The 26,622-nt window shown below is 42.6% G+C and overlaps 1 protein-coding gene and 1 pseudogene across 2 annotated transcripts in view; one reads left to right on the top strand and one right to left on the bottom strand.

The window, feature by feature from the left end:
• Positions 1-26,622, bottom strand: part of LOC129770909 (uncharacterized) — a 93,144-nt gene that overhangs the window by 31,698 nt on the left and 34,824 nt on the right. The window lies entirely within an intron of this gene.
• Positions 14,886-26,622, top strand: part of LOC129770911 (DNA damage-binding protein 1-like) — a 36,492-nt pseudogene continuing 24,755 nt past the window's right edge.

Below are 26,622 nucleotides of genomic sequence, written 5' to 3'. Positions count from 1 at the left end.
CGGTACAACTTAACCAGTCAAAAAAATTTATCACGCCGAGTATTAAAATTACTCAACAATTGCTGAGTCTTAATAAGAAAAACTTAGGCACAATCACAGGGCTTATAACAGGACACTGTCCGAGCAAATACCATCTCAAAAACATAGGTTTAGTGCAAGATGATATTTGTCGTTTTTGTAATACCGAAAGCGAAACCTCGGAACATTTGCTCTGTAATTGTGGAGCTCTAACTGGACGCAGACTTAAATACCTTGATAAGGCTATTCTGGAGCCCAAGGAAATTTGGTCTGCGTCGCCAATCAGGATTATAAAATTTATCAAACAGAGTATTCCTGATTGGCACCTATCTCGCTATAGCTTTCAGTCTACTTCTTCATCAATAAGCAGTAGGTAAGCTTGAAGCGGAGTACAAAAAAATGGGATATACCACAATAGTTCAGAATAATGGACGCAGTGGTTCACATCCAACAGGGGAAAAAAAAACTTTGAAAAATCATTACTCAAAAACAAAACAAAACGCCTCTCTGGTTCCGACATATGTTATGTGAAAAACTCTCAGCTTGTCAGAAAAAAATATTAAAAAATATGGCGCCTTTGGTCCCGAAACTATGAAAACAATAAAAAACGAATACAATCAATAATAACTAGAGCAGAATTGGAGTTTTCAGTAGGTATAGTATTTTTTCAAAAAAGAACAGGTGATTGGCTTTAATTTTATATATCGATAATCTGAATCGGTCTAGTAGTTCAGAAGTTATAAATTTTTGAAAAAAGTCATTTTTGGAAAAAAAAAAAAAAAAAAAAAAGAGGAAAAAGTTGATTTTTCGGACAACCCTAAAATGGAAATGGTCACCCTAATGAAAAAATTAAAAATACGGGTCAAATATAATATAATATTTTGCATAGGGTATATTATCGTGCGAATCAACATTTTGTAGCAAGTTCCGAAAGAAAAATCGAGATAACTATTTTTATTGGCACCCAAAACCATACTTTTCGTTGCGTACTCCGAAAAAAAATCCCAGTATGCCGATTTTTGACAAAAAAAAATTTATCAAGATGACACTAGATCTCTTTTATACAATTTGAAGATATTTGGCATCAAATTTTTTTTTTCGAAAACCCCGATTTCCTCTACTCCCCTCTTTTGTGATTTTTCGGTTATCAAAATAACTCAAACTTTGGTCGCTGAAAATGAAGTCCGATTGAGCTGATATTTCGCATAGGTTATTTTTTCGTGGGAACCAATATTTTTAATCAAGTTTGCTTTGAAAATTCAAGAGTCACTTTTTTCCCATTGTTACGGACCCAATTTAGATAGCAAGGCCGGCCAATAAACAAAATAATGTTATTGAAGCGCAAACGAGCGCATAGAAAATTTATAGCCCAATGAATCACCAGATACGGCCATGTGATTCATCCCTTTTTTATTTTTATTTTCCTTTTGTATAGCTTCAGACAAGCGGTGCATGACGCACCAGAAAGTAGGGACAAATAAATAAACAAATTTGTGACCCGCACGATCCTCTGAATAGATCGTATTACTCATAGTGTAGCGCAGGCATACAAGATAGGAAATCACGTGTTCATTTGGGACCGTGAGCAGGCAGCATAGACAGATAAGGCGCCTGGAATACACAAAGACAACAAGGCACCAGGCGAAAGATGATTATTGCTGGTAATAAGCCTGGCCTCGCCCATTATCGAATATACGAAGGGCTATAAACAAAAATAACATTTTAGGCCGACGATGAGTAATAAACTTTCTAAATTGTACCCCTCTAGCGAGAGCGACAGAGGTCCGCAGAGATAAGCGGGTAGAAATTACATGTAGGGAAATAGCAGGCAGACAATCGATATGGGCTCGGTTGTCTGAGAAGGAAAGAGAGATCTTTTCTCTCCTTTATAGTTTTAACGCCTAGGAATGAATTCTTGGGTATATATACTCGGGATTCTGGCCTAGGAAGTCAGTTCAATTCCCGTTCAATTTCAGTTCAGTCAAGATTCAATTTAAGTTCAGTTCAAAGTTCAAGCATCAGTTCAAATAAAAACGGAAAGTTCAATCAAGTAAAATAGTTCAAGTTAAAAATATCCGAATCCGAAAACCCACTAAGCGTTGACAACCAGGCGTCACGCATCAGAATCCGGATACCCCCAAATTGGCAACCAGGCGCCACGCACCAGGCCAGAGCTCCTAACAAGGAAGGAGCTCGAGTAAAGGTATAACACACACACACACACACACCCAAAATTTCCCCCACCGAAAAGTAGTTGCGAGTTTCACTCGGACGGACCAATCTGGAGCCGTCTGATACTGAAACGTATTCGCGATTACGGGAATTTTGGAAGGGGCATAGCCCGTAAGAGACCAAAACAAGTCCAGGAAAATAGGCTCCCTAGCTTCGTTGCCTTTAATTAAATCCGTGATTCTTAGGCCTCAATTGCCGACATCTAGGGAAATAAGTTCCCTAGATTAATCACGAAGCGCTCGAGAGAGGACGAGCGAAAAGTCTTGCTTTAATTGCAAGCATCTAGGGAGTTCACATTCCCTAGATTTACACCCATGCACCCATTGGCACTCTAACACATATACACTCTGTCCAATTTCTATAAGACCAGGTGATGATCTTGCTGCTTTGTGTCATTGTAAACAAATAACGCTCCAATTTATATGCTAGTGTGTAGGTATTGGTAACTACCATACATACACTTAGACCGTGGAGCTGCCGGCCTAGAATAGCACTCCGGGTCGAGGTCCCCGTCCCTGTCGTAGAAGGCGACTAATCGGGCGACAACGCGAGTAAGGGCGCGGTAAAGCCTATGGAGAATGCACGGGGGAAATACCGTGTACAGGAGCAACGAGAGGAGTGCCGAGCACATCAGGATCGACGCCAGTAAGATCCTGATTACGACATACTGGTATGACATGGAAAACGGATATGACATGGAAACGGACAACATGCGACGCTAAAGGCTGACAGTCGTGCAAAACAAACGACTGGAGCACGGTCACGAGAAGAAACAAGAAAAAATTAGTGAATGAGCAAAAAGAGTGGGAGAGAAAAGGGAAAACGGTGGAAAAAAATAAGAAAGAGGATGAAAAGAGACAGGGGGCCAAAAGACAAGAAGCCTAATCCTCGGCGGGCGAGAGGCAAAGGCGATGCACTCATCGTCGAAGCCAAGGGCGACGTATCATATGCTGACCTCTTCAAAAAAATGCGAGAGGACCCTGGCCTCAAGAAACTGGAGGAGAGCGTGGTGAAGATTAGGCGCACCCAGAATGGCGAAATGCTGTTCGAGCTGAAGAGAGACCCAGAAATCAGGAGCTCTGCATTTAAGGATCTTGTCGAAAGGGCTCTCGGTGACGGAGCGAACGTAAGGGCCTTATCCTCCGAGTCATCGATTGAATGCAGGAACCTCCGTCTGTTCACTACCGAGATGGACCTGCGCCAGAAGTTGGAGGAGAAAAACATCGTGGGCAAAGTTCCGATGAAAATCAGATTAAGAAATGCGTATCGCGGGACGCAGACTGCAACGATTCGTCTCCCAACGGACGCAGCGAACAAGTTGCTGAAGCTAGAGAGCATAAACGTCTGCTGGGCTGTGGGTCGTTTTAGAATTGTTCCACCTGTTCCCAAGCAATTGGAGCGATGTTTCAAGTGTTTGAACTTCGGCCACCTGGCGAAAGGCTGCTTGGGGCCAGATAGATCCAAACTGTGCAGGAAATGCGGAATAGAGGGACACTTTGCCAGCGACTGCAAGGGAAAGCCAAGGTGTATGCTCTGCGAGAAAGAGGACAGTAATGACCATATGACGGGAGGCTTTAATTGCCCTGTGTACAAACAGGCGAGGGCAAGCCAACAGTGATGGAGATAACCCAAATAAATCTAAACCATTGTGACACCGCACAGCAACTGTTGTGGCAGTCAACGACAGAAACAAAATGTGATGTCGCAATTATTGCGGAGCCGTATCGCGTTCCCCCCGGTAACGGTAATTGGGTGACGGATAAAGTAGGAATGGCCGCCATCCAGGTCATGGGCCGATATCCCATTCAGGAGGTAGTTGCGAGGTCTCGCGAGGGTTTCGTGATCACAAAGATATTTTTATCTGCAGTTGCTACGCACCTCCCAGATGGACGATGGACCAGTTCCACTATATGCTGGATGTCCTCACCGAGGAGCTCGCCGAACGAAAACCAGTCGTTATAGGAGGGGATTTCAATGCTTGGGCAGTAGATTGGGGAAGCAGATGCACCAACGCGAGAGAGACTTGCTTACTAGAAGCTCTGGCCAAGCTGGATGTTACCCTGTGCAACGAGGGTACCACTAGTACCTTCCGTCGAAATGGCCGAGAGTCCATCATCGACTTGACTTTATGCAGTCCGTCGTTAATGACAAAAATGAGATGGAGGGTATGCGAAGGATACACCCACAGTGATCATCAAGCCATCCGTTATACTATTGGCCAACGGAACTCTGTGGCAGTACGGATAACTAGGACATGCCCGCGCAGGTGGAAGACAAAAACCTTCGACAAGGACCTTTTCATCGAAGCACTACGCGTGAAGAACGGCGTCTCGTACATGAACGCGGATGAACTGACGGAAACGCTAACGACACCCTCCGAATGTGTCCCGAAAAATTAAAAATTATCGTGGAAGGGTTATTTCCGCAGCACGACCCAACGACCTGGCCACCCACGCCATATGGGGAGGATGAGGATAACATTGAACGCAGGGAGGTATCGAACGACGAGCTAGTTGCAGCTATGAAACGCCTCAGAACGAAGAAAGCGCCTGGCCCAGATGGAATCCCCAATATAGCCTTAAAAGCGGCAGTCCTAGCATTCCCTGATATGTTCAGGACAGCAATACAGAAGTGTCTAGACGAATGCTACTTTCCGGATCGATGGAAGGTACAAAAGCTAGTACTACTGCCCAAACCAGGAAAGACGCCGGGTGATCCAGCATCGTATAGACCCATATGCCTGTTGGACACTCTGGGGAAACTTTTGGAGAGAATCATCCTCAATAGGCTGACGGAATGCACGGAGGGAGTTCGTGGACTGTCCGATAGTCAATTCGGATTTCGGAAAGGGAGATCCACGGTAGATGCCATTCGCATAGTGGTCGAAAGAGCAAACAGAGCATCCAAACAGAAGCTCAGAGGAAATCGATACTGCGCAGTGATAACGATCGACGTTAAGAACGCGTTCAATAGTGCCAGCTGGGAGGCCATCGTGACTGCGCTCCACATGATGAGAGTCCCTGACTACCTGTGTAGAATAGGGCGCAGATTAGAACTACGGCTGGAGCTCTATCCTGGATCCATCGCTCTGGAACAGTATGTAGGATGGCGTACTAAAACTGAATCTGCCCAGAGGTGTGGATATCATTGGCTTCGCGGATGACATCGTTATTCTCGTGACAGGGGAATCTTTGGAACTGGTCGAAATGCTCGCGACTGAGTCGATAGACATGATCGGAAGGTGGATGCAAAGTGTGAAACTGCAGATAGCCCACCACAAGACGGAAATGCTGATTGTCAGCAACCACAGGGCGGTGCAACGTGCAGAAATCACAATTGGAGAGCACTCGATAACCTCGAAGCGAGACCTAAAATACCTGGGGGTGCAGATCGATGATCGACTGAACTTCAACAGTCACGTCGACTACGCTTGTAAAAAAGCAACGTAGGCAATCAATGCACTGACACGAATCATGCCCAACAACTTTGGCCCAAGCAGCAGCAAGAGGCACCTCTTGGCTAGTGTCTCCTCATCGACACTACGATACGGTGGTCCAGCCTGGATCGCGGCGTTGGAAACTCAGCGGAACACGAGGAGGCTGAATAGTACGTATCGGCTCATGGCGATGCGAGTCGCGAGTGCGTACAGAACCGTGTCAACAGAAGCGGTCTACGTCATAGCCAGGTTGGTCCCCATAGACATCATCTTGGCGGAGGACAGCGAGTGCTATAGGAGGAGGGGAACCAGAGGAATCCGGAAACTAATGAGGGCGGAGTCGATGGCTAGGTGGCAGCAAGAGTGGAGTGCGGCGCAAAACGGCAGATGGACACGCAGGCTCATACCGACACTAATGGGCTGGGTGAACAGGAAACACGGAGAGGTAAATTTCCACCTAACGCAGTTTTTGTCTGGTCATGGCTGCTTCAGGCAGTATCTGCACCGGTTCGGACACGCAAGATCGCCTCTTTGTCCGGAGTGTGGAGATGTGGAGGAAACACCGGAACACATCGTATTCGAATGTCCGAGATTCACCACAGTGTGCGAGGGGCTGCCTACCCTTCATGCTGGGAACATCGTGGAGGGAATGTGTCGTGACGAGGGCACCTGGAACGCAGTAAACAGTGCAATCGTACATATCATGTCCGAGCTACAGCGGAAGTGGAGGTGCGACCAGCATACGGATAACGCCTGACCATAAAAGATGAACAACTGAGACGGCTGTAGTACCGGATAGTACCCCCCGAGAGCCGCCGTGACGGAGTGCGCGTCATGATGGAGGGCACTACCTAATCGGCACTCCGCTGTGAAGAGAAATCCTGCGAGGGTGACTGCGACGGGGCGCGCGTCAAGTTGGAGGGTGCTTCCTAATCGGTGCACGTCTCGACAGGAAATCGGATACTGCCGCGAATGACTTAAAAATGCCTGCCTGACAACGCCTGATCGTGACCTGGATGGAGGAACACTGCGAACGTTTCGAAGGAACGAGCATCAAGGATGAAGCCATGATCAAAATGGTGCATACCCCACGAGAGTAGCTGTGACGGAGTGCGCGTCATGTTGGAGGGCACTACCTAATCGGCGCTCCGCTGGGAAGAGAAATCCTGCGAGGGTGACTGTGACGGGGCGCGCGTCAAGTTGGAGGGCGCTTCCTAATCGGTGCACGTCTCGACAGGTGAGAAACCCCGCGAGGGTGACTGTGACGGGTTGCGCGTCAAGTTGGAGGGCAATTCCTAATCGGTACACGTCTCGACGGGTAAGCGGATGCCAGCTAAAAAGCGAATAGAGAGGAAAAAATATTGAGAAAAAGGGAAGGACAACGCTAGTCAGCGTTGAAAACTCGAAGAGTGCATGAGCACAGCCACCCCCTGAAGTAGTCGTGGTCCCAGGGGGGAATAAGGCAACGAGTGGAGGGCTTGGTTTTTGTGGGTGCGATCCCCACTCGACGTCTGGGTTAACCCTTCCCAGATAAGGCTGGTAGAGCGTTCCTCACCTCTATAAAAAAAAAAGAAAAAACATACACTGCATGATTTTTATATGTCTGTGTGCAAGCGCTGAGCGTAAACGAATGTTTTGACGTAGGACTACGTCTTTCATTTCTATACCGGGGTGTAAAACCAAAGTTTCGAGAACGAATGCGTTACGCTGGAGACCGAGATTTTGAGCGTTAATAGCTCTTAAACAACTGAACGAAATGGTATGATAAACACTTCATTTGAAAGATAAAATGTCTACGCGTCATATACTTGTTACTTTTTCATCCAAAAACTTGTTTCAATAGTCTTAAAATTGCTTTCAAAACAGGCTATTGAAATCAAAAATCGGTATATAAGCGAGCGCCGCTCGTAAACCCACTCAGTTATGATTGAACAGCGATTGGAGCATGTTGTCGCTGTTGTTGTGAAGCTAATTTCGTTTATCATGAAAGCGCTGATGAACGGTGTCACCAAGAGCCTGTTTGTGCACCTAAGGCCAAAAGGGAATCCATCAGGAGGAGACTGATGCCACGGTTCCGCTTGAAACATCGGAGCAGCCGCCACACACACACACACACATACACGCGCGGAATTCTCGTTGCTATCATCGTTGCTGAAAAATAATCTGCCAGTTCCCCTGGGAATTGAAAAATACATTCATGCGAAATAGTTTATTTTAATGTTTTCTATCCATATAACACTGCAACCAAATACATTTGGTTTTGTTATTTTTCAATCAATCGCAATTAACAGGAAAGCTTCTGAATATTTTTTTCCCCATCAGTGGAAATTTTCGTATCCAATATTGGATGCATAACATGAAAAACGGAAAATGTTTCACATCGCGAAAATCAAGTCATTTTCGAGCGATTATTTGTTTTCTACTCATATAATGCTTCGACCAAATACATTTCGTTTTGGATTTTTTCAATCAAGTGCGATCAACGTAAGACCACGTCTTTCGGCAATTTATTAGAGGTGCAATGAATCTTTAGGAATTCCCGCTCTACGCGCACTGGCAAACAATGTTTACTCAACAATTTCTCAAACTAGAAATGGGTGTTGTGAGAAAGGATTAACGAACGCGAAAACGACAAACGGGAGAAAGATACGTTTGGAGGTTGAAGGAAATTGGCAGAAAACTTCTTCATTCTATCATTCAAATAATGTGATTCATAGCACATCGTTTTGCCAGAAAGAGATTATTAATGCTCAAAGGAGGAATCGAGTCCTCCGAGGAAATTACCCAGCGCAAATTAGAGTCGACTATCGATTGCGGCATTCGTACACAAATAATTTTATAATGTAGTTTCACCAAAGTGATTTCTTCGGATATATTCACTACATCATGTCATGTATTTCATATTCTTCATAAGGAAATCCATATCCATGGCACCTATCGGTAACGAATTATTATCGAAACCACGATTTTCGCTAAATGCTCCTTTCAGTTCGGCCTGTAAAAAACTTTTCTGTACTCTAATCCATCAAATTTGGAGCCCTGAAAAGGGCTGTTGATTATATGCTAAGCTAATATAGCACGCTCTCCTCGGATACGATGGGCCTGCTGGATGTCCTTGGGCATGATGTGACGCGTTTTGCATGGATAGCACACAAATTGGTATCTTCAAATAAGCCTCCTGCAGCGTCATAACCGCGGAACTTTGGAAGCGCAAGTCGGTTTTGAAGTCCTGAGCAATTCCACGAACCAAATGCTGCAAAGGTAGCTTGCGGATCAGCAATTCGGTCGATATCTGATAGCGACGAATTTCATGCGAAGTTCCCGGTCGATAGCGATGTGGCTTCTCCACCTATCCTGCTACTGGTGCGCTTATCCGAGCTGACTTCGTGTGCCTTACCACCGAATGACTAACGAGCTGTCTGCGAAAGACTAACGAGCTCGAGTCCTCATGGTGCGAGAGTAGAGTAAGAAATGAACGAAAGCAAAGGAAGCGTCATTTTATAAACCATAAAAGTATAGAATCTAAATCCCACCCTTATTATATTCGTGAGTATACAGTAAACTTATACAATAAAGAGGGTGGGGTTTACATTCGATTCTTTTATGTTTTATAAAATGACACTTCCCTTGCTTTCGTTCATTTCTTACTCTACTCTCGCACCGTGAGGACTCGTTTCATCGGGACTAAGCAGACAGCTCGTTAGTCTTTCGGTGGTAAGGCACCACGAAAGCAGCTCGGATAAGCGCATCAGCCGCAGGAAGCGTGAAGAAGCCACATCGCTATCGACGGGGAACTTCGCATGAAATTCGTCGCTATCAGAAGTCGACCGAATTGCTGATCCGCAAGCTACCTTTGCAGCATTTGGTTCGTGGAATTGCTCAGGACTTCAAAACTGACTTGCGCTTCCAAAGTTCCGCGGTTATGACGCTGCAGGAGGCTTATTAGAAGATACCAATTTGTGAGCTATCCATGCAAAACGCGTCACATCATGCCCAAGGACATCCAGCTGGCCCATCGTATCCGAGGAGAGCGTGCTATATTAGCTTAGCATATAATCAACAGCCCTTTTCAGGGCTCCAAATTTGATGGATTAGAGTTCAGAAAAGTTTTTTACAGGCCGAACTGAAAGGAGCATTTAGCGAAAATCATGGTGTCGATGATAATTCGATACCGATAGGTGCCATGGATATGGATTTCATAATGAAAAATATGAAATATATGACATGATGTAGTGAATATATCCCCATATCGAAGAAATCACTTTGATGAAACTGTTTACCGTTTGTCGTTTTTAATTGTTGGGAAAGGGCATTATTTCTGCTGACTAAATTCCAAGAAAAAATCCATTCTATCTTTAAGCGTGATTCATTCTGCTTCGGATCAACGGAACAGTATGATAATCATTTCATACAAAAGATAAAATGTCCAAGAGTTATATGATTGCTATTTATTGAGTCGAAAAATTGTTTCAATAGCTTAATGATAGCTTCGAAAACAGGTTATTGAAATCATTCGTATCCGTATGTAGCGCGCCCACTTGGAAACCCATTAATCTTATTGGAATGTGAGATGGGGAAGCTCATACTTACGTCTATGCATTATGCTGTACACTACAGACTTTTTTTCTCCGTACTGATTAAGAAGCCGACCGAACTATCGGTCGACAAGTCAGTCTGCAGTCGGCGGGGGCTCTTAATTTCGTTTTTGCAGGTCGAACCGAAAAAATTTCAGTCGAGTTAACTCTTTTTTACAGTAATGCTTTTGAATCCGGACACTTTGCATTACACTCAATATCATACCACAGCCATAGCATTTTTTTCATGTTGAATTTATGCGATTAATAGTTCCTAATATAGTTACTGATAGTTTCTTGATAGTTACTTATCAATCGCATTAATTCAACATGCATAAAATGTTGTGGCTGCGGTATGGTATTAAATGTAACGCAAAGTGTCCGGATTCAAATACATTACTGTATACTTACTTCGATGTTATTCGTTTCTCTCTCAGGGTAAGCAACGAATATAATAAGGGTGGGGTTTAGATTCTATACTTTTATGGTTTATAAAATGACGCTTCCTTTGCTTTCGTTCATTTCTTACTCTACTCTCGCACCGTGACGACTCGTTTGTTTGGGACCAAGCAGATAGCTAGTTAGTCTTTCAGTGTTAAGGCACACGAAAGCAGCTCGGATAAGCGCACCAGCCGCAGGATAGGTGAAGAAGCCACATCCCTATCGACCGGGAACTTTGCGTGAAATTCATCGCTATCGGAAGTCGACCGAATTGCTGATCCGCAAGCTACCTTTGCAGCTTTTGGATCGTGGAATTGCTCAGGACTTCAAAACCGACTTGCGCTTCCAAAGTTCCGCGGTTATGACGCTGCAGGAGGCTTATTCGAAGATACAAATTTGTGTGCTATCCACGCAAAACGCGTCACATCATGCCCAAGGACATTCAGCTGGCCCATCGAATCCAAGGAGAGGGTGCTATATTAGCTTAGCATATAATCATCGGCCCTTTTCAGGGCTCCAAATTTGATGGATTAGAGTTTAGAAAAGTTTTTTGCAGGCCAAACTGAAACGAGAATTTTCGTTTGGATGCCATACAGCATCGAGAAAATTCCGGAAAGATCTAATCGTTGCTGAAAAATAATCTGCCAGTTCCCTGGGAATTGAAGAATACATCCATGCGAAAGAGTTTATTTTAATGTTTTCTAATTATATGGCGAAAACAGCGACCAACTACATTTGATTTCGTAATTTTTCAATCAAGTGTAATTAGCTGGAAAGCTTCTGAAGATTATTCTTTCCCATCAGTAGGATATTTTCGTATCCAATATTGGATGCATAACATGAAAAACGGAAAATGTTTCGTATCGCGAAAATTATATAATTTTCAATCGATTATTGCTCAGTCGCCGAAATTTTCATACTCAGAGAGTTCATTCTCCTCTAGTTTGCCTTCCAAATTGCCATCGTAAACCACACCTTCTCTCGATTCAATCACGCACGAAAAGCATACTGAAATGATATTCTGGTGGTGAAACCGATTCATTTTTCGTGAGGCGTCGTGCACAAATTACGTAACGCGATAAGGGGGGAGGGGGTAGATGTTGCGTTACTTTCTGTTTATTAGAGATAGGAAATTGCGTTACGAAAGGGGGGGGGGAGAGGTGGTTCAAAATTCGGATTTTTAGCGTTACGTAATTTGTGCACGACGCCTGAGGACATCGACAAGACAACATCGTTACTGAACGAGCTGAACGGCGAGGGATCGAGGGATTCATTACCTGGCCTGACCTGACCTGAAATGCAATCAATTTGTTTTAACTGTGAGGGAGCGCAGAAAAGCCGATGCTGATACTCTCGTGACCAAGAGAGTATCAGCATCGAAATACGGTTCCTCGGGAAGACATAGAAGCAGCCGCCACACACACACATACACGCGCGCAACTCTTTTCGTTTGCTGGTTATCGAGAGGAAACCTGGAAAGAAATGATCGTTGCTGAAAAATAATCTGTCAGTTCCCCTTGGAATTGAAAATTACATTCAAGCGAGTTTATTTTAATGTTTTCTATCCATATAATACTGCGACCACATACATTTGGTTTTGTGATTTGTCAATCAAGTGCAGTTAGCAGGAAAGCTTCTGAAGATTATTCTTCAGAACAACGTTTTTTGTATCCAATATTGGATGCATAAAACCTTGAGTCTCCAACGTAACACTCTCGTTTTTGAAGTCACCCAAATATTTATTTATTCATTCATTCAGGATAGATTTAGATTCAACTTCAAACAAATGATCTCTAAATCAACGATAGTCCTACGTCACCCTTGCGGTTATACCATAGATATAACCTACATCCTGTTTTTTGTATTTTTCAACTATCAAGTTGTTGTCTGGTCGTGTATCCGGTTCCATACTGCTCGCTCTCAGCTCTCTAGAGCACTGAGAGCACAAGGCAGACAATCGGAGATCCCCGTCCGGGATATCTTAGGTAGCCGTGATCCTGATCTTCTGCTTCATCTATACCTGTTCCTCAGGAACGCCGATGTCAACGTTTAATGATGTTTCCTTCGTTGTGTCCCCGTTTTATATCCCTCCTATCCGATCGATTAACTTTTACTTAGTCGCGGCAATACATACACACACTCTTTACAGATACACGGGCCAAAGGTTGTGCAATCCACTGATTATTCAACAAGAGCCAAAGGTTGTACCGCTCATGACAACTCTACATGAACTGATGATTGCGCCGGTTAGTGACCATTCTATCCTGGATTCCTCGAGTCGAGAAAGACGCACCACGCTAGATATGAGGTACAGACTAGGGGGGCGTTGCTGATTAAGGGTCAGCTGCATCCCAATAGGAAGTATCCCGTGTCGGGCACACGTACAGAGCATTGGAGACAGCAACATCCGAATTACGAAAACACTTGTAATACTAACCTCGAGCCAACCGCGAGTAATCGGTTACATATTACTAACATAGATAATAAGAAAAATTGTCAAAGTATTGAACTCCCGGCCCCGTGAGGCTAACGCCATATGAGCCTTGATAAAAATATATATTTTGGAAAAAAAACACTGTCAAGTTTCTATAAGACCAGTTACATTTTCCGTTGTTTTAGTTGTTTTGATCAATAAATCTGGAAAATGCCGAAGGGAAAAGTGATCACGGAGAGAGAAGAAAGACAAATCGATGCATTTTACCAAGAAAATGTTGAAATCAGAGAAATTGCTCGTCGAATTGGGCGATCCCATCCAGTAGTGCTCAATTATTTGGCGAATCCCCAAGGATACGGTAAGAAGGAGAGAGCTCCACGTAAATCGAAGCTCTCTGACCGGAATAAGCGGGAAATAATTAGTGCAGCGCCTCGAGTACCTTAAAATCGCTCATGCAAATAAAGCAATACTTCAACTTCTCAACTACTCGGGTGACAATTCGTCAAATTTTGGTAAGAAATCCTCACATAAAGAGGGTTTAAAAGGTTAAAGCTCCTCATCTTACACCATCTCACATCGAAAGACATGGTATTTTTATTTTTTTTTTCATAATATATATTTTATTAAGGCACATATGGCGTTAGCCTGACGGGGCAGGGAGTTCAATATTTTGACAATTTTTGTCTTACGACTATGTTAGTAATATGTAACCGATTACTCGCGGTTGGCTCGAGGTTAGTATCACACAGATTCTAATAATTGGGATGTTGCAGTATCCAGCACTATGTATGTGTGACCGACATGGGATACTTCCTATTGGGGTGCAACTGATCATTAATCAGCGACGCCCCCCTAGTCTGTACCTCATATCAATCGTGGGGAATCTCTCTTGACTCGAGAAATCCAGGGTAGAATAGTCACTGGACGGTACAATCTTCAGCTCGTGTAGAGTTGTCATGAGCGGTACAACCTTTGGCTCTTGTTGAATGTTCAGTGGCCTACACAACCCTCGACCTGTGTATCTGTAAAGAGTATGTGTATGTATTGCCGCGACTAAGTAAAAGTTTATCGATCGGATAGGAGGGATATGATACAGGGATACAACGGAGGAAACATCATTAAACGTTGACATCGGCGTTTCTGAGGAACAGGTATAGATGAAGCAGAAGATCAGGATCGCGGCTACCTAAGATATCCCGGACGGGGATATCCGATTATCTGCCTAGTGCCCTCAATGTTCTAGTGAGCTGGGAGCGGGCAGCATAGAACCGGATACACGACCAGACAATGTAACAGGTGTACATTTGTGTATTGTAGTGTTTAACATTTCTTGTAAATATTCTGTTAAGTGTAATGTAATTATTTTCAATGTTGTACATACACTTACTTTCTAGTTAATTTATTTATATATTTATTCACCCACTTTTGGTAGATTTATTTATTTCATTTATTTATTTATTTATTTATTATTTATTTATTTATTTATTTATTTATTTGTTGGAGGAATTATTATGTTAATATAATTAAAATATTTAAATCACACTTGCCAAACTTCTGCTGAAACATAAGTACTCAGTACAAATGAAACAGACTTTTTCCCGTCGATCATTGCACACGACGATGTTCATAACTTGCATGAAATCGTTGTGCTGTTGTACGCAACACAACATCTAAGAGCGAGGCAAAGCTCATGTTCCGCCACACCAATACAAGAGCGGGTAGCTTAAGCGACGCTAGCTTAAGTGGTCACTCATGCGCGAGGAAAATAAAGAAGCCAGGTTTCGTGGAAGAATCGCGAGAATTAGCTGACTCAACCTTGAAACAAAGAGCGGACAATTATGACTTGTTTAGCTGTAGGACTGGGGGTCTGGGGAAATTCGCGGTTCAAAAAGAACCTTATTGGCTTCGGCAAATATTGTTCTCCTGGAGGAAAGGGTTAATTGTTTGAAGCAACCGTCATACTTTTTGCTCGTTCACTTTGACCCAATCTGTGGAAGAGGCAGGAGTGCGATTTTGAAATCGCGTCGCGGTGTGTTTTTGAAGTAGGTTTCTGTGTTAAACGGTTTCTTTAAAATGTGTAATAGTTGTTGCTTTTTTGTATAGGGAAAATTAACGAAGAAATTCAAATTTACCAAGGTTTCGTTAAGTGTCTGTGCTTTGAAATAAAGCTCCAAAAGGTAAAAAAATCAGCTTTACTTTGAAACTATAAAGCCAAACTCATAGCGTCGAACAGCCGTTCGACGGCGGTTTATTTAGGGTTGATTTCCTGAGAACCAACACATCCTTCGAGGCTCGGCACACCGCAGAGGACAACGTGACGCACTGCTGACCCCACGATCTGGAGTCAAAGTTCCCGACAAAGCCATTTCCGTCGGAAGGGAGTGCTACGCTATAACAGCACTCCGGGCAGAGCCAGTTTGAATTCAAACCGTGAGTACCCTAACCCGTTATAACATGCGCATGTGGGTGGGTATTTCTTATTGAACGGTAAATGATGATGCAGTGACCACCGAGAAAAAGAAGACGTTTAGGAAGAATAAACAATACTGTTAAATTCATGGAGACGCACGAGGGACACATTAGGGTAGACATTAGGATTGGGAAAGTATTGAGTTAAATAGTTAGGAATAAATGTTTATATGAGATATATGTATTTGGGTTAATTTTCTTTTCGAGAAACCGTTTTGCGTCTCGTATCGGGTATACTATAATTGTTGAATTTACATGTTTGGATTTACGTTGGAGTTTCACTTTTGCGCCTGAAGCGAGAGGTGATAAGTGGACAGCAAGGTAGTTGATTGTTTTCTTTTTCCCGGGTAGATCTGCGGATTTCCTCCAGATCTCTTTGGTGGCGGCCAAAAAGTCATAGGAACGTTATTGGGAAACACTTGGGGAAAGAGTCACTGTTCGAGCGATTCTTCAACCATTTTCAGAGGCTAGTTATAAGACTGGTCCTTTGCTGGGCAAATCTCGCGCGAGTGGTCCTCTTAGAGGTGGCGCTTAAGCCACTCGCCTTTAAAGAATCCCCGGAACAGTGGCGAAACCGTAGCTGGGAGTTCTGCACGCTACAACAACATGCTCGATGTCGTGGTAGCCATCGCCACAATCACAAAGATTTTTTGCTGCGAGCCCAATGCGATAGAGATGCGCGTTTAGGTTGTACTGATTGGACATAAGCCGAGATATCACGCGAATGAAATCACGACCTACATTCAACCCCTTGAACCATGCACTCGTCGAGACCTTAGGGATAATCGTGTGTATAGTATGGTATGTTGTGACAAAGAATGTTTCCAAAAGAATATATTTTGCAATATATCATAACGAAAAGTTCTTCAATGTTATCTTCACTGACGAAAAAAGTTCAATTTGGATGGTCCTCGTGGTTTCAACTGGTACTGGCGTGATTTACGGAAGAAAGAACAGTATTTTTCAACCAGGAATTTTGGTGGAGGAACGTGCATGGTTTAGGTGAGATTCTGTGCAACCGGAAAGCTCAAGATAGCTTTCACATCCTTCAAGGATTACACACATGTTCAGGAATCCTTTCTCCTACCGTTTTTACGAGGATATCGTCAAAAAAAATCACAATCCACAAAACAATGCTACTATTCATACCGGAAAGTAAACTAAGCAATGAATTAAGGACTAAAAACATAATTTTTTGAACTGGCCGGCTCGCTTTCCAGGCTTGAATCTTGTTGAAAATCCTTGTACGCAGAATCTACACTGAGGGAAAACGGTACACCACGATTGAAGAGCTCAAGGTCGCAATTTCGGAAACATGGAAAAATATCGAGAAATCCGTTCAGCAGAATTTGGTAAACATTATTCCAACACGTATTTTCCAGGTTATTAGCCGAAATGGCATGTATATCAGCCGATTGTTTTGAATTTTTCATTAATAATACTAATGAATTTTGAAGCGGTCTTATAGAAACTGGTCAGCTGAAACTATCATATTCAAGCCCAATAAATAAACAAACAACTCTTTTGAACGAAATTGACGTTAAATGTACTTTATTCTAAGCATTCAACAATGTATCAATGTATCTTGTTGAAATTCTAACTGTGTTGCAACGAATCAGGGTGGTCTTATAGAAGTTGAACAGAGTGTATATAAAATTAACCACACTTCGACTTGTCTATCATCTTACTCAGCACTAATCAACATCGATAAAGGTGATTCTATGCTTCCGTTTCCCGAAAATACGGGTTAAAGAGTCCTCTCGAAAAAAAAAATTAAAAAAGAAGTGAGCGGTTCTTCTCTGGTTCAGGACAATCACGGAAAAGCAACCACGAATTGTACAATATATTCAAACTTTTAGATAGTTCAATAGACAGTTTATAGAGCAGAACTGCAATTTTTGGCCATTTATAAAGATAGCAATAGCTTGATGATATTGTTTGACCATAGTTGCTATTAGTTTCACATTTGTATACGATAGATATTGTGAATCAACCGTAAAATGAAAAACAAATGGATAGTATTTACAAATAATTGAAAGCTAAAGTTAGATTAAAACTGAAAAACAAAACTTCAACCGTCCCATACATGACCTACGCAACAAATTGACTATTTTCGCTAACCATACGATCACTTTCACTATTCATGCATGCCTATTACAGACGCACTGTATGGATTTACGAAGGTTAAACCAATTAGCAGTTTCATCTCGAACAGTGTGTTCGCTTTAGAATTGATTTAACGAACAAAACAGCATGCTTCAGTGCATTACGGAATTGTGCGATTTGCTGGACCTGAAGTTTTTCTCGCTTCATGAATGCAAAGTTTTAATTGCTGTAACTCATGGCAACAGTTAGCAGGGGATGGTTCTTGGAAACCAGTTTCTGCTAATTATTTTCACCGATGCTACGAGAAATTATGTTTAATTCAAATGTGGATGCATTTGACACATTTCGGTTGCCATCATGGCATTGTTCGCACTCCCTGCGCTGCTAATCGGAATTCGTCAAACAACGTTCGGGTTTGATGGTTGAATGCAGCTCTCGGTATCGCCTATATCTACATGATGACTTTCGATTCCGACACAAAGCGCAGGGAGAGATTTCACCGTATAGAACACATAATTTGCCATATCATCGGAAAGTTTGAAACCGTAATTTCTTTGTTGGATAACCGATTCGTCGTCGTTCCCAGCAGATTAGCTTGTTGCATGAAACCATTTGACCTATTTACTCATACAGAATTCAATCAGCGCAAGAACAAAAACCGAGTTCCCCTCTGCATCGTCGCCGTTTCAGCTTTGGCATACTTCAGATAAATTTCTCCTTACGGATAACGTGAAGTCGAGGTTTACAGGAGTATTCTGTCTTCGATTGAGTATTTGGAGACATATATCGGCCAAATGTCATTCGAAAAACTGCGATCAGAGAAGCAGTGGAAAATCCTGATCTTCAGTGTGAGTTGTCGCAAAATGTACTGTTTCAGAACGCAGTTCAGACTGTGGTGGTGACAATGAATTGTTGAAACTTGAATGAAAATTTGTACTTCATGTTATTCGTAAACACATGTAGTCCTGACACTTACTTAGCTATTTGTCTATCCTTTTCTTGTTATTTCTACGTTTTCGATTGGAATGTTTTCGCAATTCACGAAAAAAAGTGTTACTGGATTACATAGAATACATATTCGATAAACAAAAGTATATTTTGATTCATAATTTTTATTTTTACGAGGGTCGTTCAAAAAATAAGTTTCAGTCCCTCAAAAATCGCGGAAAAATAAAGTTAGGACAAAAACAAGGTAATTTTCGTAATCTATGTTTCATTTTCTATTTTTCTACATAATCGCCGTAACGTTCGAGGCATTTTTCATAGCGTGGCACGAGTTTTTCTATTCCGAGCGCGAAGTGCGTAGCGTCCTACTTTTTGAAGTACGATGTAACTGCGTCACGAATTATTTCAGTGTTATCGTGTTGACCGCCGAACGCCTGTTTCGCGCAGACTTTTCGTTTATTACACCGTCTGTTTCAACATCTCAACAGGGTACGTACACGCGATACTCAATCGCAAAGAGATCACAGCACTTAATTTTGCTCAAAAAGTTTTTATCTTGAATGTTTACATTGTTTTCAAGTTATGGTTGTAAGTTGCGGCTAGCTCAGAATTGGAAGTTAACCTCAGGGTCGGCTTTCAACCAAGAACGAAGCAGACTCACAATTAAGACGGAACCATGTTGAAAGGAGTCGTTTTTAATAAGAAGAGAATGGTAAGTATATTTTTTTTTTCAGGTTAGTAGTTAGTCAATAAAAAAATCACATGCACCTGCGCGAAAGAGAGCAAGTGTCTTCATTGCGGCGAAACTCCTCATGATATTATTCAATGCGCGGTGTACATACAACGAGGGGAAAGAATCAAGCGTTCCTTAAAAAACGCTCCAAACGGACTTTTGAAGAAATGCTTAAGAGTTCCGTGCCAATGACACAGGACAATCCCTATTCCATTCTGCAGAACGACGAGCCTGTTGCGGACGCCCCCAATGCGGGATGTTCCGGTACATCGCAGGGTGCCATCAGAAAGAAGACCGAAACCTCCCAAATTGGAATGAAACCTCGAACCGAACGTGCTGAGAATAGACCGAAGCAAGTACCTCCTGGTTTACGCGGTTCATCTACGCACCAGAGGTCCTGCAGCACTTCCCGGAACAACACCCAACCCGTCTGTTCCGTTTTCGCGGTCGGAGCAACAGCCACAATCTGACCTGTTTGCGTTTTCTGACCTGGTGGACAATATTTTAAATGCTTTAAATATAAATGATCCTCTTAGAAGATTATTGTTATGTTTGCTTCCGGTTGTGAGAGCATTTTGGAAAGAAAAATGTGCCTTTTTAGCAGCGTTCATTTCTCTCGATGCCTAATTCAGGTCAAGGATTTGATCACTGTTATACAGTGGAATTGCAGAAGTATCATCCCTAAACTGAACCAATTTAGTTTTTTTTTATTCACAGAGTTAACTGTGATGTATTTTGCCTTTGTGAAACCCGCCTTTCTTCAGACGACATCTACGCTCCGATTTTATTTCGCCGATATTTTCGACAAAATATCGGGAAGTTAAATCTGATAAAATATTCTATACCGTCGATTCATACATAAACGGGTCCACTGGCTTAAGTATCTTCAGTGGAAATTCCAATGCCTCTTTCAAACTCAAAGATCCTTGTTCGGTGTATGTCGCTGAACTGGTTGCGATAAACTACGCACTAGGGATCATTGAAACATTTCTCATCGACCGTTACAGGCAAACCTGTTTTTGTGCGGTCTTTTTTCGCGCGATTCTTTCGCGTTTGTGTTATGGTCGGAAAATTATTCAAGATTACTTTAGCATGAGTTCCCTTCCATTGCTCGATTCCGGGGAATGAGAAAGCGGACTCGCTAACTAAGGTGTGCGCTTCAGAAGGCACACTTTTTGAAAGGCGAATTGCTTATAATGAATTTTTCCACATTCCTCGTCAGCACACACTCGTAAGTTGGCAACGCATATGAAATGGAGAAGAGTATGGTCGTTGGTTACACACGATTATCCCTAAGGTCGCAAAGAGTACATGGTTCTAGGGATTGAATGGTATCTAGGATTATGTCCAATCACTACAATCTAAACCCGTAGCAAGCGATTTATGTGATTGTGGCGATGGCTACTACGATATCGAACATGTTGTCTGATCATGTATCCGGATTCATCCTACCCGGTCTCAGCTCTCCAGAGCTTTGAGGGCACAGGACATATAATCGGATTTCCCCGACCGGGATATCTTAGGTAGCCGCGATCCTGATTTTCTGCTTCATCTATACCTGTTCCTCAGAAACGCCGATGTCAACGTTTAATGATGTTCCCTCCGTTGTATTCCTGTATCGTATCCCTCCTATGTGCAGACCACTCAACATTCACCAAGAACTGAGGATTGTACCGCTCATGACAACTCTGCCCGAGCTGATGATTGTACCGGCTAATGCACATTCCTCGAGTCGAGAAAGACGCTCCACGCTAGATATGGGGTACAGACTAGGGGGGCGTTGTTGATTAATGTCCAGCTGCATCCCAATAGGAAATATCCCGTGTCGGGCACACGTACAAAACATTGGAGACTACAACATCCCAATTATGACAACAAATTGTAATACTAACCTTGAGCCAACCGCGAGTAATCGGTTACATATTACTGACATAACGGGTGTTAAAAAAAATGAGAATTTTTTCAATCACACATAAAAAAAAATTTTTTTTTCATCGATTTCAGTTTTTTTTATTAATAACATAATGTATTTTCTTCAAAAAAATGTCAGTGAATGTTTGAGGAAAAAACAGGAAGCGGGTTATATCTATGGTATAACCGCAATGGTGACGTAGGACTATCGTTGATTTAGTGATCATTTGTTTGAAGTTGAATCTGAATTCATTCTGAATGAATGAATAAATGAATATTTGGGGGACTTCGAAACGTTACGTTGGAGGTACAAAGTTTTATGCATCCAATATTGGATACGAAAATGTCCTACTGATGGGGAAGAATAATCTTCGGAAGCTTTCCTGCTAATTGTACTTGATTGAAAAATCACAGAACTAATTGTATTTGGTCGCAGTATTATATGGATAGAAAACATTAAAATAAATTCGTTCGCTTGCATGTAATTTTCAATTCCAAGGGAAACTTGCTGATTATTTTGCAGCAACGACATCTTTCCGGATTCTCCTCGATTCTTCTCGAAATCCACCAGTGGTTAATGCTAACTCGATAACCACCTGTTGATTGCACTTGATTGAAAAATCACACAATTAATTGTATTTGGTCGCAGTATTAAATGGATAGAAAACATTACAATAAACTCTTTCTCTTGAATGTAATTTTCAAGTTCAAGGGGGACTGGCAGATTATTTTACAGCAACGATCACTTCTTTCCGGATTCTTCTCGATAACCAGCGAACGTAAAGAGTTGCACGCGTGTATGCGTGTGGCAGTTGCTTCGATACCTCAAGCGGAACTAATTTTCGATGCTAGTACTCTCTCGGTCGTCTTCTCTTCTCCTTATGATGGATCGGCTTTTCTGCACTCCCTCACAGTTCCACACAAACTGCATGTCTTTCAGGTCAGGTCAGGCCAGGTAAGGAATCCCTCGATCCCTCGCCGTTCAGCTCGTCCAGCACGTTCAGCTCGTTCAATTACGATGTTGCCTTGTCGATGTCCTCACGAAAAATGGAAACGTTTCACCACCAGAATATCGCTTAAGTATGCTTTTTTTGCGTGATTGAATCGAGAGAAGCTGTCGTTTACGATGGCAATTTGGAAGGCAAACTAGAGGGGAATGAACTCTCTGAGTTTGAAACTTTCGACGACTGAGAAATAATCGATTGAAAATTATATAATTTTCGCGATGCGAAACATTTTCCGTTGCGCGCATACAATATTGGATACGAAAATATCCTAATATAAAAATATTCCTGCTAATTACACTTCATTGAAAAATTACAAAATCAAATGTATTTGGTCGCTGTATTGTATGATTATAAAACATTAAAATAAACTCTTTCGCATGAATGTATTTTCCAATTCCCAGGGAACTGGCAGATTATTTTTCAGCATCGATTAGATTTTTCCAGATTTTCCTCGATACTCGAAACCCACCAGTGGTTAATGCTAACTCGATAACCACCTGTTAATAGCACTTGATTGAATTTTTGGTCGATGTGTTATATGGTTGGATACATTAAAATAAACTCTTTCGCATGAATGTATTTTTCAATTCCCAGAGGGAACTGGCAGATTATTTTTCAGCAACGATTGGATCTTTCCAGGTTTCTTCTCGATAACCAGCAAACGAAAAGAAATTCCGCGCGTGTATGTGTGTGTGTGGCGGCTGCTTTGATGTCTTCCCGGGGAACCGTTTTTCGATGCTGATACTCTCTTGGTCACCTTCTCTTCTCCTTCTGATCGATCGGCTTTTCTGCACTCCCTCACAGTTCCAAACAAACTGCATGTCTTTCAGGTCAGGTCAGGCCAGGTAATGAATCTCTCAATCCCTCGCCGTTCAGCTCGTCCAGCACGTTCAGCTCGTTCAGTAACGATGTTGTCTTGTCGATGTCCTCACGAAAAATGAATGGGTTTCACCACCAGAATATCGCTTAAGTATGCTATTCGTGCGTGATTGAATGGAGAGAAGGTGTGGTTTACGATGGCAATTCGGAAGGCAAACTAGAGGGGAATGAACTCTCTGAGTTTGAAACTTTCGGCGACTGAGCAATAATCGATTGAAAATTATAGAATTTTCACGATGCGAAACATTTTCCGTTGCGCGCGCATACAATATTGGATACGAAAATTTTATACTTATGGGGAAGAATAATTTTCAGAATCTTTCCTGTTAATTGCGATTGATTGAAAAACCACAAAACCAAATGTATTTGGTTGGTGTTATATGGATAGAAAACATTAGAATAAACTCATTCGCATCAATGCATTTTTTCAATACTCAGGGGAACTGGCAGATTATTTTTCAGCAACGATTAGATTTTTTCCAGATTTTCCTCGATACTGGAAGCCCACCAGTGGTTAATGCTAACTCGATAACCACCTGTTAATAGCACTTGATTGAAAAATGTTTAGTCGCAGTGTTACATGGATAGAAAACATTAAAATAAACACTTTCGCATGAATGTATTTTTCAGTAACGATTGGATCTTTCCGGAATCCAAACGAAGAGTTTCGCGCGTGTATGTACGTTTCCAGCCTCACGTATGTGTCATTTAAGCTCGGTGTGTGTCATGATCTGAAGCCAAAGGCCATGACATCGTCCACCTGGCCCATGGGTATTCGTTTTCGAGAATTCGAAAACTACAGCTCGAACAAACCGGGGTTCTGGGATCCCGCAGTCGATCAACCGCAACCGGATACGCCGTCAGCGACCAACTAACGCCACAAACGTCTATTGTCTGTAACACCACCATTCGAAACCTGCTCCCGCCGATTTTAACTGCTCCAGCTCTGGTTAATCACTTAACCATATACTACCAGAATGTACGTGGAATGCGAACTAAAACAAATGAATTCTTCACGAAAATGGCATGTGGTGATTACGACATCGTCGTTTTTACCTAAACTTGGCTGCGACCCGATATTGCGAATAGTGAGCTGGCGTCCGATTATACATACGATTTTCCGTTGCGATCGTAGTGAAAGATTCTTTACGACGCGGAGGTGGAGTTCTAATCGCAGTTAGGTCTTCCTTTCGTTGCAATTCTGTATCGTTCAGTAACTACACTCAATTGGAGCAAGTCGTCGCTTCCGTCAAACTCCCTGACCTTACTATTTACATCTGTGGCATCTACATTCGGCCCAACTCTCATCCCGATGTATACACCAAGCATTCTAACGCCGTATGTGACATCTGCGACCGCGCATTGGACACTGACTCCATTGTCGTAGTCGGCGACTATAATCTCCGATACTTTTTTTTCTTTTTCCAAAATATATATTTTTATAAAGGCTCATATGGCGTTAGCCTCACGGGGCCGGGAGCTCAATACTTTGACAATTTTTCTTATTATCTATGCTAGTAATATGTAACCGATTACTCGCGGTTGGCTCGAGGTTAGTATTACAAGTGTTTTCGTAATTGGGATGTTGCTGTCTCCAATGCTCTGTACGTGTGCCCGACACGGGATACTTCCTATTGGGATGCAGCTGACCATTAATCAGCAACGCCCCCCTAGTCTGTACCTCATATCTAGCGTGGTGCGTCTTTCTCGACTCGAGGAATCCAGGATAGAATGGTCACTAGCCGGCGCAATCATCAGTTCGTGTAGAGTTGTCATGAGCGGTACAACCTTTGGCTCTTGTTGAATGATCAGTGGACTGCACAACCTTTGGCCCGTGTGTCTGTAAAGAGTGTGTGTATGTATTGCCGCGACTAAGTAAAAGTTTATCGATCGGATAGGAGGGATATGAAACGGGGACACAACGAAGGAAACATCATTAAACGTTGACATCGGCGTTTCTGAGGAACAGGTATAGATGAAGCAGAAGATCAGGATCACGACTACCTAAGATATCCCGGACGGGGATCTCCGATTGTCTGCCTTGTGCTCTCAGTGCTCTAGAGAGCTGAGAGCGAGCAGTATGGAACCGGATACACGACCAGACAACATGCTCGATGTCGTGGTAGCCATCGCCACAATCACAAAGATTGTTTGCTGCGAGCCCAATGCGATAGAGATGCGCGTTTAGGTTGTAATGATTGGACACAAGCCGAGATATCACGCGAATGAAATCACGACCTACATTCAATCCCTTGAACCATGCCCTCGTCGAGACCTTAGGGATAATCGTGTGTAACCAACGACCGAACTCATCTCCACTCCACATGCGCTGCCAACTTACGAGCGTGTACTGACGAGGAATGTGGAAAAATTCATTATAAGCAATTTGCCTTTCAAAACAGAGTGCCTTCTAAAGCGCCCACCTTAGCTAGCGAGTCCGCTTTCTCATTCCCCGGAATCGAGCAATGAGAGGGAACCCATGCTAAGGTAATCTTGAATAATTTTTAGACCAAAACACTCAATAGTTGTCTTATTCTTGTTAGGAAATAAGATGAGCGTTTATCAACCTTCATTGAGCGGATTGCCTCTAATGAGCTGAGACTGTCTGAAAAATAAAATAGTGGTCGCTGGGCAATGTTTCAATGATCCCCAGTGCGTAGTATATCGCACCCAGTTCAGCAACATACACGGAACAAGGATCTTTGAGTTTGAAAGATGCACTGGAATTTTAATTGAAGATGCCAAAGCCAGTGGACCCGTTTATGAATGAACCGTCAGTAAAGAACATTTTATCAGATCTAACTATGCCCCCATATTCTGGCGAAAATATCGGCGGAATAGAATCTGAGCGTAGATGATCTGGGATTCCATGGATTTTTTGTCGCATGGACAGATAAAAAATGACAGAGGAATTGCAAAAGTATGGGAAGCAAACTTGGTTGGAGATGCCTGGTGAAGGGTGCACGTCGTGGGTAAGGTACTCATGGTATAAAGACATAAAACTTGAATCAGTTGGAGTAGATTTTCGAAGTTATCAATCACCAATGGATTCATGATCTTGCAACGGATGAGAAATCTGTAGGATAATTCTGTGAACCGAAGAGTAAGCGGGGGTACTCCTGCCAATACTTCGAGACTCATCGTATGTGTCGAATGCAAACACCCCATGGCTATACGCAAGCAACGATATTGTATTCTCTCCAGCTTGAGAATATGAATCCTGGCAGCTGATCGGAAGCAAAAACTGCCATATTCTAACACTGATAATATCGTTGTTTTGTATAACTGAATGAGGTCTCCTGGATGGGCACCCCACCATGTTCCGGTTATTGTTTGGAGAAAATTGATTCTTTGCTGGCATTTCTGTTTTAAATACGCAATGTGTATTCCCCAGGTACATTTAGAGTCAAAATAAGGTATTTGAAAAACATCGATTG

This window comes from Toxorhynchites rutilus, chromosome 2 (genome assembly GCF_029784135.1).
Source record: "Toxorhynchites rutilus septentrionalis strain SRP chromosome 2, ASM2978413v1, whole genome shotgun sequence".
NCBI classification, from domain to species: domain Eukaryota; kingdom Metazoa; phylum Arthropoda; class Insecta; order Diptera; family Culicidae; genus Toxorhynchites; species Toxorhynchites rutilus.
The sequence above is the reverse complement of the archived record's forward strand: the minus strand, read 5'-3'. Positions and strand labels throughout refer to the sequence as shown.